This window comes from Apium graveolens, chromosome 4, assembly GCF_009905375.1.
Source record: "Apium graveolens cultivar Ventura chromosome 4, ASM990537v1, whole genome shotgun sequence".
In the NCBI taxonomy this organism is placed as follows: Eukaryota; Viridiplantae; Streptophyta; class Magnoliopsida; order Apiales; family Apiaceae; genus Apium; species Apium graveolens.
This window is the reverse complement of record NC_133650.1, coordinates 83,098,478-83,114,053: the sequence shown is the minus strand read 5'-3', so window position 1 is coordinate 83,114,053 and position 15,576 is coordinate 83,098,478. Positions and strand designations below refer to the sequence as shown.

At 40.0% G+C, this 15,576-nt stretch overlaps 1 non-coding gene across 1 annotated transcript; it reads right to left on the bottom strand.

The window, feature by feature from the left end:
- Positions 1-5,981: 5,981 nt before the first annotated feature.
- LOC141722414 (small nucleolar RNA R71) lies at positions 5,982-6,088 on the bottom strand. Its single transcript, XR_012575433.1, has one exon. It is a non-coding gene; the product is annotated as a small nucleolar RNA R71 (small nucleolar RNA).
- Between the last annotated feature and the right edge of the window lie 9,488 nt (positions 6,089-15,576).

The following is a 15,576-nucleotide window of genomic DNA, read 5'->3' as shown; positions in this document are numbered from 1 at the left end:
ATTCTATCAGAGGATGCTGATACTACAGACTCTGTAATTTCTGATACTGGCAATAATGAAATTACTGGTGAAGCTGCTATAAATGTAGATGCTGATGCAGGTGGTCCATCTGGACATGCACCTCAACAAGCCCCATGCAAAGCTGATCTAATCAAGAAGTTTGTTAGAGAGGATGCACCAGTACCTTGGAGTGAAACTCTTAGAGAAAAGGAGTGGACTAAGGAGTGGAACAAAGTTACTTTTGTTCCTACTGAAAAAATTCTTGCTGAGCACCTGGCCAAAGCTTATAAAATGCTGATAAATGATGATTTGAAGGCATAGCTTAGAGTTACTGCATTGAGTACAAGGCACCTTCAAGGTCTACACTCAATAACTCATGACAAGGTGAATAAAATTCAAGAATCACTGATCCAGCAAGATATGAATGTAAAATTAGAAAAGAACAGATTTTTCAAGCCAGCCTTTGACAGAATTGGGTATATTGAAAAAACTCAGGAGAAGCAACAAGCTCGGATTGATGAAATTTTAAAGAATCAAGCTTCTCAGCAAACTCACTCAATGAGATCCAATCCTCAGTGGACTTGCCTGTCTCTCTTATTCTACCTGCTGATGCCAAAAACGGGGAGAAAGTGATTAAGTCCAAATGCAAATCTAGTCAAGTACTGAAGGGTAAGGATGATGGAAATGATGACTAGGGAAACTATGGAACAGGTAGAGGTCAAGGCAAAGGTTTTTCATCAAGCAAAGCTGAAACTACAAGTCAAAGAACAAGTTCTGATACTGGGAGAAGAATAAATTATGATATTGGTAAAAGGATAAGTTCTAGTGAACATCTGGAACTTGATGAAGAGATTTCCAAAAGGCTATTCCTAAAAGACAATCCAGGCATGGATATTGAAAGTCTGAAGGAAAAAAAAGCCAGACTTAAAGCAGAAAATGTCAAGTCAAAATCTAAAGCTCAAGTCATGGAAAAGAAGCCACCTAAGCTTAAGGGCATTGTGATAAAAGAAAAGACAAATTTTGAGGCAACCAAAGCCAAATCACAAGTGGAGGTAGATCCTAGATCCAAGGGCAAAGCAAAAATTGATGAACCTGTAAAGGTATACATGCCAATCATGGATCTGGAGACAAAATCTGATGATGATGCTAGTCTGATTTTGAAGAAAAGGGATATTCAAACAACCTCTGATAGAGCTCATGTTGTTCAAGATCAGGACTTAGTAAAATCTGATATTACAGTGAAGTAAGAAACCTCTGACATAGCTCAAGTTGGCTTGATATCAGAAGATAAAGAGAAGGAAACCTCTGACATTACTCATGTTAAACCTTCAAAGATACTACTACCAGGATTCACCAAAGCTCAACAGACTTAACCTTTGAAGACTACATCAAGTGGTTTTGAAGCAAGAATTGTTCAAAGAAAGGAAGCAAGAGACAAATCAGGATTGGGTAGTTCTAAAGAGAAGAGAGTACGCAATACTACCAATGATCCAACTTCCTTAAGTGAACCAGGAGTAGGAGCAACTCCTGAGAGATTGAATCAACTTGAATCTGTACAAATGGTTTACCACTCTTTTTTGAAAGAATATATCATGTTATACTTTATGACAGATGGGAGGGTATTCCAGATCAGGGAGAATGCAATTTCATTGAAGTATTTTGAAGAACTGGAACATGTTTTATTTCTACTTCAAGTGAAAAACAGATCAACCGATGGTGCTGCAGGTTGTTTAAAATCAAATATTCAAAGACAGAAGAGGCTTTACTCTATAAAGTCTGATAGCCCATACTGTCCTAAGTAGAGATCTCACAGTGGAGATATTGTTGAAATGAAGCCTAATACTGCTAAAATCATCACTATATTTTCTGGTATTAAGGGACTTGAATTCAATCTAGAGTCTGATAAAGCCTATATCATCAGACTAGATCAGGATATAAGAAAAGCAAAAATAAATGATCTCAGGGCTACTATCTTTCAAACTGGTGAAGATACAGTTGAACTGAAAAATGCTAAAAGGAGGATGGTCAATGAACTTAAATATGCTGAGAGAAGTCTATTGAAGAACTATCTATGAACAACTCCTGATATCAAAGAGATCAGAAATTGAAGCCAATTCAAAGATCTACAACTGCTTAAATTCTGAAGTGTATATAGATTGAAGCTGATATCAGAATTTAAGGATGGTAAAGCTATAAGGACTGTAAGTTGTAGTTATCTAGTCAAATTCTCATGCATTTGTGCTTAATGTTTTGACATCATCAAATATCCATTAAACTTGTATATTATGCTAATTTACAAGTTGGGGGAGATTGTTAGATATATTTATGATGTCATGACTAATATGATTTGTGTTTAGTTTTCAGATCTTACTTAACAGGACAAATCAGTACTTAACTGGAAATCAACACTTATACTGAAGTCAGAACTTAAGATATCAGAACTTAAGTTATCAGAACTTAAGTTATCAGAAGATATTTATTAGGAGATAATATCAGGACTTAAGAAGATGTTTAGATAAGGAAGGGGGCTAATTGAAAGGAAATAATATCGAGACTAAAACAAAAAGAAATATGCATGGAGAAGAATTTTATGAAGAATATAATACTTGGAAGAAAAGATAACTAGTTGATATATATTAGGAAGTAGAATTATATTCGATATCAATTAGAAGATTATCTTGTAACTGTGTGTCTATATAAACACAATATAGGGTTTACACTATAGGTGTTATCTTAATCAAGATTATTATTCATTATAACCCTAGCAGCTCTCGTGATAATTTGTTCATCACTGAGAGAGAACAGTTCTTTGTAATAGAGTTTATTGTGTTGAATAAAATCTGTGTTCTGTTACTTGAGTTCTTATATTCGATTTGATTGTAGTAAACACTGTATTCAACCCCCTTCTACAGTGTGTGTGACCTAACAATTGCCCTTTTTGCTTACATTTATAACACATCACATCCGCTTTAATACATATGCCGGTATGTTTTCGATTACATGTCTTGCAATACGGCACTGGGACTTTGATAATTCCCTGCCGGCTGGGGGCTTGGAAACGATTACCTATTTTCTGGGTACCTTGACCTATCCTTTTAAAATTCAAATTTGTCCGGGCTTGAAATCTTGGCTTCCTACAGGAGCGGTCTTGGAAACTTCCTTGTCCTCTATCCTTTTGAGATCTTTCGCTTTCCCCTTCGATGATCAAGGCTTTCTCGACCACGGCAGTATACGTCGTTAACTCAAAAACTGTAACTTGTCCACGGATCCACGGTCGTAACCCTTCTTGAAACCTTTGAACTCGTTTTTCTTCAGTATCCACTTGTTCTGGAACGAACCTAGCCAATTCAGTAAATTTGGCTTCATACTCTGTCATGGACATATTTCCCTGCTTCAGTTCCAAAAACTTAATCTGCATTTGATTTTTCACATAGCGAGGAAAATGTTGAACATTTGGTTCATGGTATCATTGGTCTGTTCTTCGGAATTGCTGTTGGAAGTCTTAGTCCTAGTCTTTCTCTTTGGTGCCATTTGTTGATAATAAAACAATTGATATCTCTTTAACAGTTTATTAAATAATTAACAGTAGGTAATGAAACAATTTATCCTGTATTAATAAAATTTGGATAATGATTCAAAAAAAATAGTTTTCTTAATATAAAAACAGGAAATGTAAACAGTTTATATTAATATAAAAACAGAAAATGTAAACAGCTAAATGAAATATTTGTCCTTTTCTTTTTTTCGACAGAATTTAAAGTACGAAAAGCTGTACAACAATAAAGTAAAGGTAAATGTTGTAAAACTGTAAAGACTGAAATTTAAGTAAAAGAAATTTGAAAAGTTCATTTTATATATATGAAACCAGCTGATAAGTGGCATTTTATACCACTTAGAACGTCTTAAAATGGCTTAAATTGGTGTCTTGAAATCAAGTATTTTGTGTATTTGATACGTTTTTCTAGTGTTTATGCATTCCAGGGTATTAGTTGCATTTCGGAGGAGGAATCATCAAGAATAAGCCTTGGCATGTGTTCACCATTGCGAGAGGAAAAGAACGGGCAGATTACGGCGAAGAAACGGAGCAAACCTGGAATTTTTCCAGAAGGGTCCTGCGCGCCCGCGCAGCAATGCTGAGCGGCCGCGCAGCAGCCTTGCGCGCCCGCGCAGAAATGCTGAGCGGCCGCGCAGGGTCGGGGAAAAAGCTGAATTATTTTAGACTTCTACTTCTGTTTGGCTTCCAACTTCTATGTAATCTGAGTTTTATGGGACTATTATATAAGTAGATTTGAGACGTTTTCATAGAGAATAAGAAGGAGATTATGTTTTAGATTGTGTTTTGCAAGAAGCGAAGGAGATAAGGAAGAAGACCGATTTAGCACACCGCAACGAAGAGGAAGCATATATTCTTGTGATTCTTGTTTCGTTATAACGTTGGATGCTAGTTTTCTTGCTTTGACTTATTTACTCTTGTGACGTACTCTGTTTTAATATAATTAGTTAGTTATTATTTTCTTGTGTTGTTTATCATGATTTCATATGAACCCATGATGGCGATAAGTTCTATTATGGGCTAATCGTGATCATGGGGTTGCAACGGATTTATTATGGAATTCTTTAGTTAATTGTTTAATACTTTAGTGTGTGATGATTGCATGATATCTAGTATTGGTTATGCGTATTCGTCTTATGTGCGTCGCGAACATATAAGATAGGGTGTTAATCTCTTGTGAAGCGACAGTGGATCTTGAGATTTAGAACTTGCCATGCTAGCATAGGTTCATGTACGTTGTGCATGATTAGTGGGTAACTCTAACAGTTTTATTTGCCCTATGTAATCAAAAGGAATAACTTGTGCTTAAATCGTTGTGTTGTCAATTTCTGTAGACATATAGGAACTCAACATAATTGATGACTATTCAACTTCTATCTTAATTGTGGATGTTTGGTAGAATGGTATTAGTACAATGAAAGTTGGTTTTTATCAGTTTCGTGTTATTCGATTAATATCATCACTGTCACATGCTAAAGGTAATAACAATGGCTATAGAAGGAAGTAATAATGAAGTTGTGATCTCATGAGTGTTTTATTATTGATAAATTTAAGTGGTTAATTAAGTAGTTAATTATAGTTAATATTTAATCAACAATTTTAAGTGTTATCTTAACATTGAGAAGTAATCATACATTGGTGAGTAAGTTTAATTAGACAATAACTTAGTCTGAGTCTCTAAGGGAACGAACTAGAAAGTATTCTATATTACTTGCGAACGCGTATACTTGTGTGAATATTAGTGCATGTTTTCTCCCTAACAAGTTTTTGGCGCCGCTGCCGGGGACTCGGCGTATTTATTTAGTTTATGTACTTACCATCATTGGTCATTAGGACTCAGTGATTAGGATGTAGTAGTTAATTACTCTTTTCGGTTGTGTTTCAGGTACTTTAGCAAGCGTTTATGCAAACTCGTTCTCGTGCTCGCAAGAGGACCTTAGATACAGCTGAGGAGAAAGACGAAGTTCTTGATACTCCGGAGAAGTTAGATTTTGAAAATTCGGATTCAGGAACTGAGCAGAAAGAACCAGTAAACATGGGAGATCGTATTGTTCAAGCTGATCCAGCTCTTATGGATTTTTCTCGGCCTAAAATTGATGACATTCAGTCAAGCATCCTTCATCCGGCTATTCAAGCTAACACCTTTGAAATCAAGCCGGGCACTATTCAGACGGTGCAGAATTCTGTTTCTTTTGGAGGAGCGGCAACTGAAGACCCCAACATGCACATAAGGAATTTTGTCGAGATCTGCAGCACTTTTAAGAATAATGGCGTGACTGATGAGGCTATCAAGTTGAGGCTTTTCCCATTCTCACTTAGGGATAAAGCTAAAGACTGGTTACATTCTGAACCAGCTGGGTCAATCACTACGTGGCAAGATCTTGCGCAAAAGTTTCTGGTGAAGTTTTATCCAATGGCAAAGACTACTGCTATGAGGAGTGCTCTTACTCTATTTGCGCAGCAACCTACAGAATCTATGTGCGAGGCTTGGGAACGCTACAAGGAAATGTTGAGAAAATGTCCACATCATGGAATGCCGGATTGGATGGTAATCACTGGTTTTTATAATGGTTTGGGGGCCCAATCTCGGCCCATGCTCGATGCAGCAGCTGGAGGCGCCTTATGGGCTAAAAGCTATACTGAGGCGTATAATCTTATCGAGACGATGGCTGCAAATGAGCATCAAAACCCAACTCAGAGGATGACGTCAGGCAAGGTAGCAGGTATTCTGGAAGTTGATGTAGCCACCGCTATTGCAGCCCAGCTCCAAGAGCTATCAATGAAGGTTGATTCTTTGGCTACGTATGGAGTTAATCAAATAGCTATGGTTTGTGAGCTTTGTGCAGGTTCTCATACTACGGATCAGTGTTCTCTTGTCAACGAATCTATTCAGTATGTGAATAATTATCAGCGACAACAGCAGCCTGTGCCAGCGACCTATCATCCTAACAACAGAAATCATCCAAATTTCAGCTGGGGGAATAATCAGAATGCTATTCAGCCAACATATCAGCAAGGAGTAAGTAAACAGTTTAACCCACCTGGATTCCAGCAACCACAGCAGTATGCTACAAGGTAATCATATCCTCAACAGGGAAGTGCAGCTGCACCTACTAGTGCGGATTTTGAGGAACTTAAGCTGTTGTGCAAGAGTCAGGCGGTTTCTATCAAGACCTTGGAAAATCAAATCGGTCAATTAGCCAATGCAGTGCTCAATCGTCAACATGGCACTCTTCCCAGTGACACGGAAGTACCAGGCAGGAAGGAAGCTAAAGAGCAAGTCAAGGCTATTACCTTAAGGTCTGGAAAAGTAGCTGATGCTGAAAAGGCAAAAGAAGTCGAAGCTGAAGTTAGAGATGAAGAATCTAAGCAAAAGGAGAAAGTGGCGGAACCAAAGAAGACTACTGTTGAACACACTCTGCCTGAGGCTAATACAGGGGAGAAACAGCTTTATCCTCTACCACCTTTTCCTAAGAGATTGCAGCAACAAAAGCTGGATAGACAGTTCGGGAAGTTTCTGGAGGTGTTCAAGAAACTTCACATCAATATACCTTTCGCTGAGGTGCTGGAACAAATGCCCAGTTATGCGAAGTTTATGAAGACTATTCTTTCAAGGAAGGTGAAACTGGATGACCTTGAAACTGTTGCTCTCACGGAAGAATGCAGCGCTATTCTGCAGCAAAAGTTACCACCAAAACTGAAAGATCCAGGAAGCTTCACCATTCCTTGCACCATTGGCAATCTAACTTTTGACAAGTGCCTTTGTGATTTGGGAGCAAGCATTAATCTGATGCCGTTGTCGATCTTTAAAAAGCTGGATCTTCCTGATCCAAAACCCACATACATGTCGCTACAATTGGCGGACCGTTCCATTACTTACCCAAGGGGCATAGTTGAGGATGTGCTCGTCAAGGTGGATAAGCTCTTCTTTCCTGCAGATTTTGTTATTCTGGATTTTGAGGAAGATAAGAAGATTCCCATAATCTTGGGGAGGCCTTTCTTGGCTACTGGCCGTACCTTGATAGATGTGCAAAAAGGGGAACTTACTATGCGAGTCCAAGATCAAGATGTGACCTTCAACGTATTCAAGGCAATGAAATTCCCTACAGAAGATGAGGAGTGCTTAAAAGTGGATGTGATTGATTCTGCGGTTACTTCGGAACTCGATCACATGCTAATGTCGGATGCATTGGAAAAGGCCTTAGTGGGGGATTTTGACAGCGATGATGAAGATAACAACGAGCAATTATAATATCTGAACGCTTCTCCATGGAAGCGAAAGCTCGACATACCATTTGAATCTCTTGGTACTTCTGACCTTAAGAATGCTGAAGGGAAGCTCAAACCATCAATAGAGGAAGCACCTACCTTGGAGCTCAAACCATTACCTGAACACTTGAGGTATGCTTTTTTAGGTGATTCATCTACGTTACCTGTTATTATTTCAGCTGACCTTTCAGGTAGTGAGGAAGACAAGCTCTTAAGGATTTTGAGAGAATTCAAATCGGCTATAGGATGGACCATAGCAGACATCAAGGGGATAAGTCCTTCATATTGTATGCATAAAATTCTGTTGGAGGAAGGTAGTAAGCCAACTGTGGAACAGCAGCGAAGACTGAACCCGATCATGAAGGAGGTGGTGAAGAAAGAAATTCTGAAATGGCTAGATGCAGGCATCATTTATCCTATTTCTGACAGTTCGTGGGTGAGCCCCGTGCAATGTGTACCTAAGAAAGGAGGTATCACTGTGGTCGCAAATGAAAAGAATGAGCTCATCCCTACTCGAACAGTTACAGGATGGAGAGTATGCATGGATTATAGAAAATTGAACAAAGCCACAAGGAATGATCACTTTCCTCTCCCATTCATTGATCAAATGCTTGACAGATTGGCGGGACATGAGTATTTTTGTCTTCTGGATGGTTATTCCGGGTATAATCAGATTTGTATTGCACCAGAGGATCAGGAAAAGACTACCTTCACTTGTCCATTTGGCACATTTGCTTTTCGTAGAGTTTCGTTTGGGTTATGTGGCGCCCCGGCCACCTTTCAGAGATGTATGATGGCTATATTCTCTGACATGATTGGAAATAACGTCGAAGTGTTCATGGATGACTTCTCCGTCTTTGGACACTCATATGATGAATGTTTGAATAATCTGTGCGCCGTACTCAAAAGATGCGTGGAAACTAATTTGGTGCTTAATTGGGAGAAATGTCATTTTATGGTGCGTGAAGGCATTATTCTTGGGCATAAGGTCTCTAGCAAAGGTCTGGAGGTGGACAAGACCAAGGTGGGAGTCATTGAAAATCTTCCCCCACCTAATTCGGTGAAAGGAATCCGTAGTTTTCTCGGTCATGCGGGTTTTTATCGGCGATTCATCAAGGACTTTTCAAAGATATCTAAGTCGTTGTGCAATTTACTTGAGAAAGATGTGCCTTTTAAATTTGATGATGAATGTTTGGCAGCATTCGAGACTCTCAAGGAGAGTTTGATCACGGCACCAGTTATTACAACACCAGATTGGACAGAACCGTTTGAGATGATGTGTGATGCGAGTGACTATGCGGTAGGTGCAGTTCTGGGACAGCGCAAGAAAAATCTCTTCCATGTCGTCTACTATGCGAGTAAGACTTTAAATGGGGCCCAATTGAACTACACCACTACTGAGAAGGAGCTTTTGGCTATAGTCTTTGGCTTTGAGAAATTTCGATCTTATCTGCTTGGTACGAAAGTAACAGTATTCACTGATCATGCAGCTATTCGCTATCTAGTTTCTAAGAAGGATTCGAAGCCGAGACTCATTCGTTGGGTGCTTTTACTTCAGGAATTTGAGTTAGAGATCAAAGATAGAAAAGGTACCGAGAATCAAGTAGCTGACCATCTCTCTAGGTTGGAGAATCCCGATTCTTCTTCACAAGATAGGACGTTAATCAATGAATCTTTTCCGGATGAGCAGTTGTTTGCAATTCAGGAGGAAGAACCATGGTTTGCAGATATTGTAAACTATCTTGTCAGCAATATAATGCCGCTTAATTTGACATCCGCTCAAAAGAAGAAGTTTCTGCATGAGGTGAAGTGGTATATGTGGGATGAACCATATTTGTTTAGACAGGGAACTGACCAGATCATCAGGAGATGTATCCCGTTCTGTGAGACGGAGGGGATATTACGAGACTGCCATTCCACGGTTTATGGTGGACACTATGGAGGTGAGAAGACGGCAGCTCGTATTCTGCAAGCAGGGTTTTTCTGGCCTACTTTGTTCAAGGATGCTCATCAGTTTGTTTTAAGGTGTGATCGTTGCCAAAGAGTGGGAAATTTGTCAAGGAAGGATGAGATGCCATTAAATGTGATGCTTGAAGTCGAGGTCTTTGATGTATGGGGAATCGATTTCATGGGGCCTTTTATCTCCTCTTGCAATAATCAGTACATCTTGCTGGCAGACGATTATGTCTCAAAATAGGTCGAAGTTAAAGCTTTACCGACAAATGATGCAAAGGCAGTGCTAAATTTTCTTCATAAGCAAATTTTCACAAGGTTTGGAATGCCTCGGGTAATCATAAGTGATGAAGGATCGCATTTTTGCAACCGTAAGTTCACTTCTATGATGCAGCGTTATAATGTGAATCATCGAGTAGCTACTGCCTATCATCCGCAAATAAATGGTCAAGCGGAAGTGTCTAACAGAGAGATAAAGCACATTCTAGAGAAGGTTGTTTGTCCGTCAAGGAAGGATTGGTCTTTAAAGCTCGATGAAGCTGTTTGGGCTTACAGAACAGCATACAAAACTCCACTTGGGATGTCACCGTTTCAGTTGGTGTACGGTAAGGGATGTCATCTACCGGCGGAGCTTGAGCATAAGGCCTACTGGGCATTGAAGAAATTGAACCTGGATTTAGATGCAGCTGGTAAGAAAAGAATGCTTCAGCTTAATGAACTTGATGAATTTCGACTTCAAGCGTACGAGAATAACAAATTGTATAAGGAAAAGGTGAAGAGGTGGCACGATAGGAAGCTACATCCTAAGTTATTTGTGCCAGGGCAACAAGTTCTGTTATTCAACTCTCGGCTCCGACTTTTTCCTGGGAAGTTGAAATCAAGGTGGTCTGGACCTTTTATTGTCAAAACTGTGTTTCCACATGGAGCGGTGGAAATTTTTGAGAATGATTCGGACCAAGCATTCAAGGTTAACGGTCAGCGGTTGAAGCACTACTATGGGGACATGGCAAACCGAGAGGTGGTTAGTGCCATTTTGTTGACTACTTGAGAAAGGTACGGAACGTCAAGCTAATGACGAAAAAGAAGCGCTGCGTGGGAGGCAACCCATGAATTGTTGTTACAGGAACCCTTAGAAGTTAATAACCTAACCAAAAACACAAAAAAATCAGAAAAAAGGGACTGAAAAAATTTTTTTCCACAGACCCTCTGCGCGCCCGCGCAGCTATGCTGAGCGGCCGCGCAGCTTGTTGCGCGCCCGCGCAGAAATGCTGAGCGGCCGCGCAGGGGTCGAGTTCCAGAAAATTTTTTACAGTTCAGAAAAAAAAAAAAAAAAAAAACAAAAACACAAAAACCCATCACAGCCCATAAACCCACGAATTCTTTTCCCATTACCCCATGATTTTATCCCTCAACCCCACTCCTAATCTAATTTAACCTACTCCACACACTATATATACATACACCTATCCCACATATCTCCCACAAACTTCCTACACTTAAACCCTCTCATAAACATCAAAAATCAGTTCTTACACACTTTTATTCACAAATCAATGGCACCCAAGAGAGCACGCACTATTGACAGCAGCAGCACAGTTCCTACTGCTGATTCATCAAGGGGTACTACTGCAAGGCCTCGGTTAACTGACAGAGCTGTGGAGGAGGAGTACACTAGGCTGTTGGGGAAGCCGATTCTGAAGGAGAGGGGGTTTTTACCATCAGGAAGGGATGGTGAGTTGTTGCCCATGATTGCAAAGAAGGGGTGGATAGCTTTTTGTGAGTCACCCGAAGCAGTACCGATGAGCGTTGTTCGCGAGTTCTACGTGAACGCGAAGGCTGAAAAGAATGGGTTTTCTGTAGTTCGTGGGCTGACGGTTGATTATCATCCTGCGGCGATTCGCCGTGTGATTGGACAGCGAGAGAGGAAGCCCGAGGAGGAGAACTGGAATGAAAAGACTGCTGAGGATTTTGACTTGGATTTGATTTGTGCGACTCTCTGTCGACCGGGCACAGTTTGGAACCGCAGTCCAGCCAATAATGAGTATCGTCACTTTTCGGCGATCGCCATGAACAGGTATGCCCGTGCATGGAATGCATTTATATGTGCTAATATTTTTCCTTCTTCACATGCACACGAGGTCACAGTTGAGAGAGCACAGTTGTTGTGGGGAATTCTGAATGAGGAATACTATGTGGACCTTGGTGAGTTTATCTACCAAGGAATTCTGAAGTTTTTGAGGGGAGCAAAGCATATGAACATCCCTTATGCATCCACGGTTACGAAGCTATGCCGAGCAGTAGGAGTGAACTGGCCGGCTCATGAGCAGTTGCAGTTGCCAGCAGCTCCGATAGATTCTGGCACTCTGAATGGGATGCACGAGTGGACCGGTGGTGAGCCTGAGGAGCATGGGCTGGGTTATCGTCTTCCAGGAGGGCGTCCAGCACGAGGTGCTACTATGGCTAGGCCAGGGCGTGGTGAGGCTGGTTCTTCGAGAGCTCAGGAGGGTGCTGGGATGGGTGATGCCCAGTATAGGAGGCTTTCACGGCGGATGGATGTCATGTATGAGACGCAGAGCAGGTTTTCTCAGGAGCTCACCCTTGCGTTAGGGACTGCTTTTCGAGGCCTTGGAGCTGATATCCAGTGGCCAGTTTTTGGTGAGGACTCTGCATACCCTCCGCCTGATACTCCACCCACTGAGGGTGATGATGATGATGACTCCGAGTAGGTATACCCTGTGTTCCTTTCTACTACCTTCACTGGGGACAGTGAAGATTTTAAGTTTGGGGGTGGTAGTTAAGGAATATTTTGTGTGTGTCATATAGCTGCATATTCATGATAGTTAGTTCATATAGTTGCATAATTTTTGCCATATAGTTTTTTTTTATATAGCTTTATTTGTTTGTCATATCATATAGCTCATGCATATACCATGATCACTTTTGCAATGATTTATCGACTGAATTGTGATATTGATGCGAGTGTAGTGATAGCATTAAAGTGACATTAAGTTTTGTAGGTTGATATGCATGCTAGAAGCACTTGTATTTTCACTAAGTCTTAGAGAATGCTTAAGGGCTAGATTGTTGTTATGATCTGATTATTTTCGAGGACAATCTATTTATTATGCTTAGAATTTGATAATAGGTTCTTAGTGGTAAAGGCATGAAAAAGAAAAAAAAATGGAGTAAAAATGGAATTTGTTGCTAGTTGTGGCTAGGCGTCAAATGGCTAGTAACCGGCTCGCATGTTATGCGAGTAGTCTAGGGTTGAGCAAGATGGAGCGAAACGCACTTGCTCAGTAAAAAAAAAAAAAAAAATTTGCATAATTGATCAAGAGTGGGCTCTTTGGTATTCGAGTTATTAAGTTTTTAGGGGACTTTGTGCCTAGTGACCTAAGGCTTTTAGAGTCTGGCATCCGCTAACCTAACGCTCGTTACATGGATACCATTGTATAAGTCTTTTGTGGACCTCACTCATTGCACGGTCAAATAAGCATTTGAGTTGTAAATAAAAAGCACAATTCCGTAGTAAGCTCCAGAGTTCTTGTAGTGTTGTATATCGCTTTGTGCCTAGAATTTTTATTCTTTGTATAATCGTAGGATTGCCTTGAGGATAGTCTAGTCATAGTAATTGGTCTAGTTCCGAAGCATATCTGTTAAGCATTTGCACACACCACGTTTCTGGCTGTATGTCCGTTTGCATGAGTTTATTGATCTATAGTGTCTAACTGCATTCATTGAGACGTGACAATTTGGTTGGTTAATTGTAGTAAGGGGGGTCGTTGCATTTTCATATAGATTGCATTCATGCATATTTTTATTTGTTTTGAGTCTGTGACGCTTGAGGACAAGCATCGATTTAAGTTTGGGGGTGTGATAAGTGGCATTTTATATCACTTAGAACGTCTTAAAATGGCTTAAATTGGTGTCTTGAAATCAAGTATTTTGTGTATTTGATGCATTTTTCTAGTGTTTATGCATTTTAGGGTATTAGTTGCATTTCGGAGGAGGAATCATCAAGAATAAGCCTTGGCATGTGTTCACCATTGCGAGAGGAAAAGAACGGGCAGATTACGGCGAAGAAACGGAGCAAACCTGGAATTTTTCCAGAAGGGTCCTGCGCGCCCACGCAGCAATGCTGAGCGGCCGCGCAGCAGCCTTGCGCGCCCGCGCAGAAATGCTGAGCGGCCGCGCAGGGTCGGGGAAAAAGCTGAATTATTTTAGACTTCTACTTCTGTTTGGCTTCCAACTTCTATGTAATCTGAGTTTTATGGGACTATTATATAAGTAGATTTGAGACGTTTTCATAGAGAATAAGAAGTAGATTATGTTTTAGATTGTGTTTTGCAAGAAGCGAAGGAGATAAGGAAGAAGACCGATTTAGCACACCGCAACGAAGAGGAAGCATATATTCTTGTGATTCTTGTTTCGTTGTAACGTTGGATGCTAGTTTTCTTGCTTTGACTTATTTACTCTTGTGACGTACTCTATTTTAATATAATTAGTTAGTTATTATTTTCTTGTGTTATTTATCATGATTTCATATGAACCCATGATGGCGATAAGTTCTATTATGGGCTAATCGTGATCATGGGGTTGCAACGGATTTATTATGGAATTCTTTAGTTAATTGTTTAATACTTTAGTGTGTGATGATTGCATGATATCTAGTATTGGTTGTGCGTATTCGTCTTATGTGCGTCGCGAACATATAAGATAGGGTGTTAATCTCTTGTGAAGAGACAGTGGATCTTGAGATTTAGAACTTGCCATGCTAGCATAGGTTCATGTACGTTGTGCATGATTAGTGGGTAACTCTAACAGTTTTATTTGCCCTATGTAATCAAAAGGAATAACTTGTGCTTAAATCGTTGTGTTGTCAATTTCTGTAGACATATAGGAACTCAACATAATTGATGACTATTCAACTTCTATCTTAATTGTGGATGTTTGGTAGAATGGTATTAGTACAATGAAAGTTGGCTTTTATCAGTTTCGTGTTATTCGATTAATATCATCACTGTCACATGCTAAAGGTAATAACAATGGCTATAGAAGGAAGTAATAATGAAGTTGTGATCTCATGAGTGTTTTATTATTGATAAATTTAAGTGGTTAATTAAGTAGTTAATTATAGTTAATATTTAATCAACAATTTTAAGTGTTATCTTAACATTGAGAAGTAATCATACATTGGTGAGTAAGTTTAATTAGACAATAACTTAGTCTGAGTCTCTGAGGGAACGAACTAGAAAGTATTATATATTACTTGCGAACGCGTATACTTGCGTGAATATTAGTGCATGTTTTCGCCCTAACACCAGCCTCAGGTGTAAGTTCTTGGTATAAAAAGTCTCGCTCTGCTGGTCATGGCGGTGGCTACAAGTCAAACTAACTACTATCAGTCAAACTACTACTACACACATACACACTACTCACTATGTCATACTACGCTACATCTATATACATCTGTCTTCTGAAGTCAATATCTCAAAACCCTGGAGGAATACGCCTCAGCTCATCCCTAAGTATCTGAACCAAAGTCTGCGCCAAACAGAATATCCTGTAAAACTCCGCAAAAGAAGGCGATCCCTTATGGGTCAAATCATCCAGCTCCCAAGTAGCACTCATCAAAACCGACAGTAACCTCTGCCTCATCAAGTAATCTGGCTGTAGGGCAGCTAACGGTCCTCGGTCTCTCTGGTCAAATAAATGCATAATTTCCCTGTACTGAGCTCTCCAATAGTCCACATCATCTCTCATAACCATGTACTCATGGTATGGTACCATATGCGGCTGTG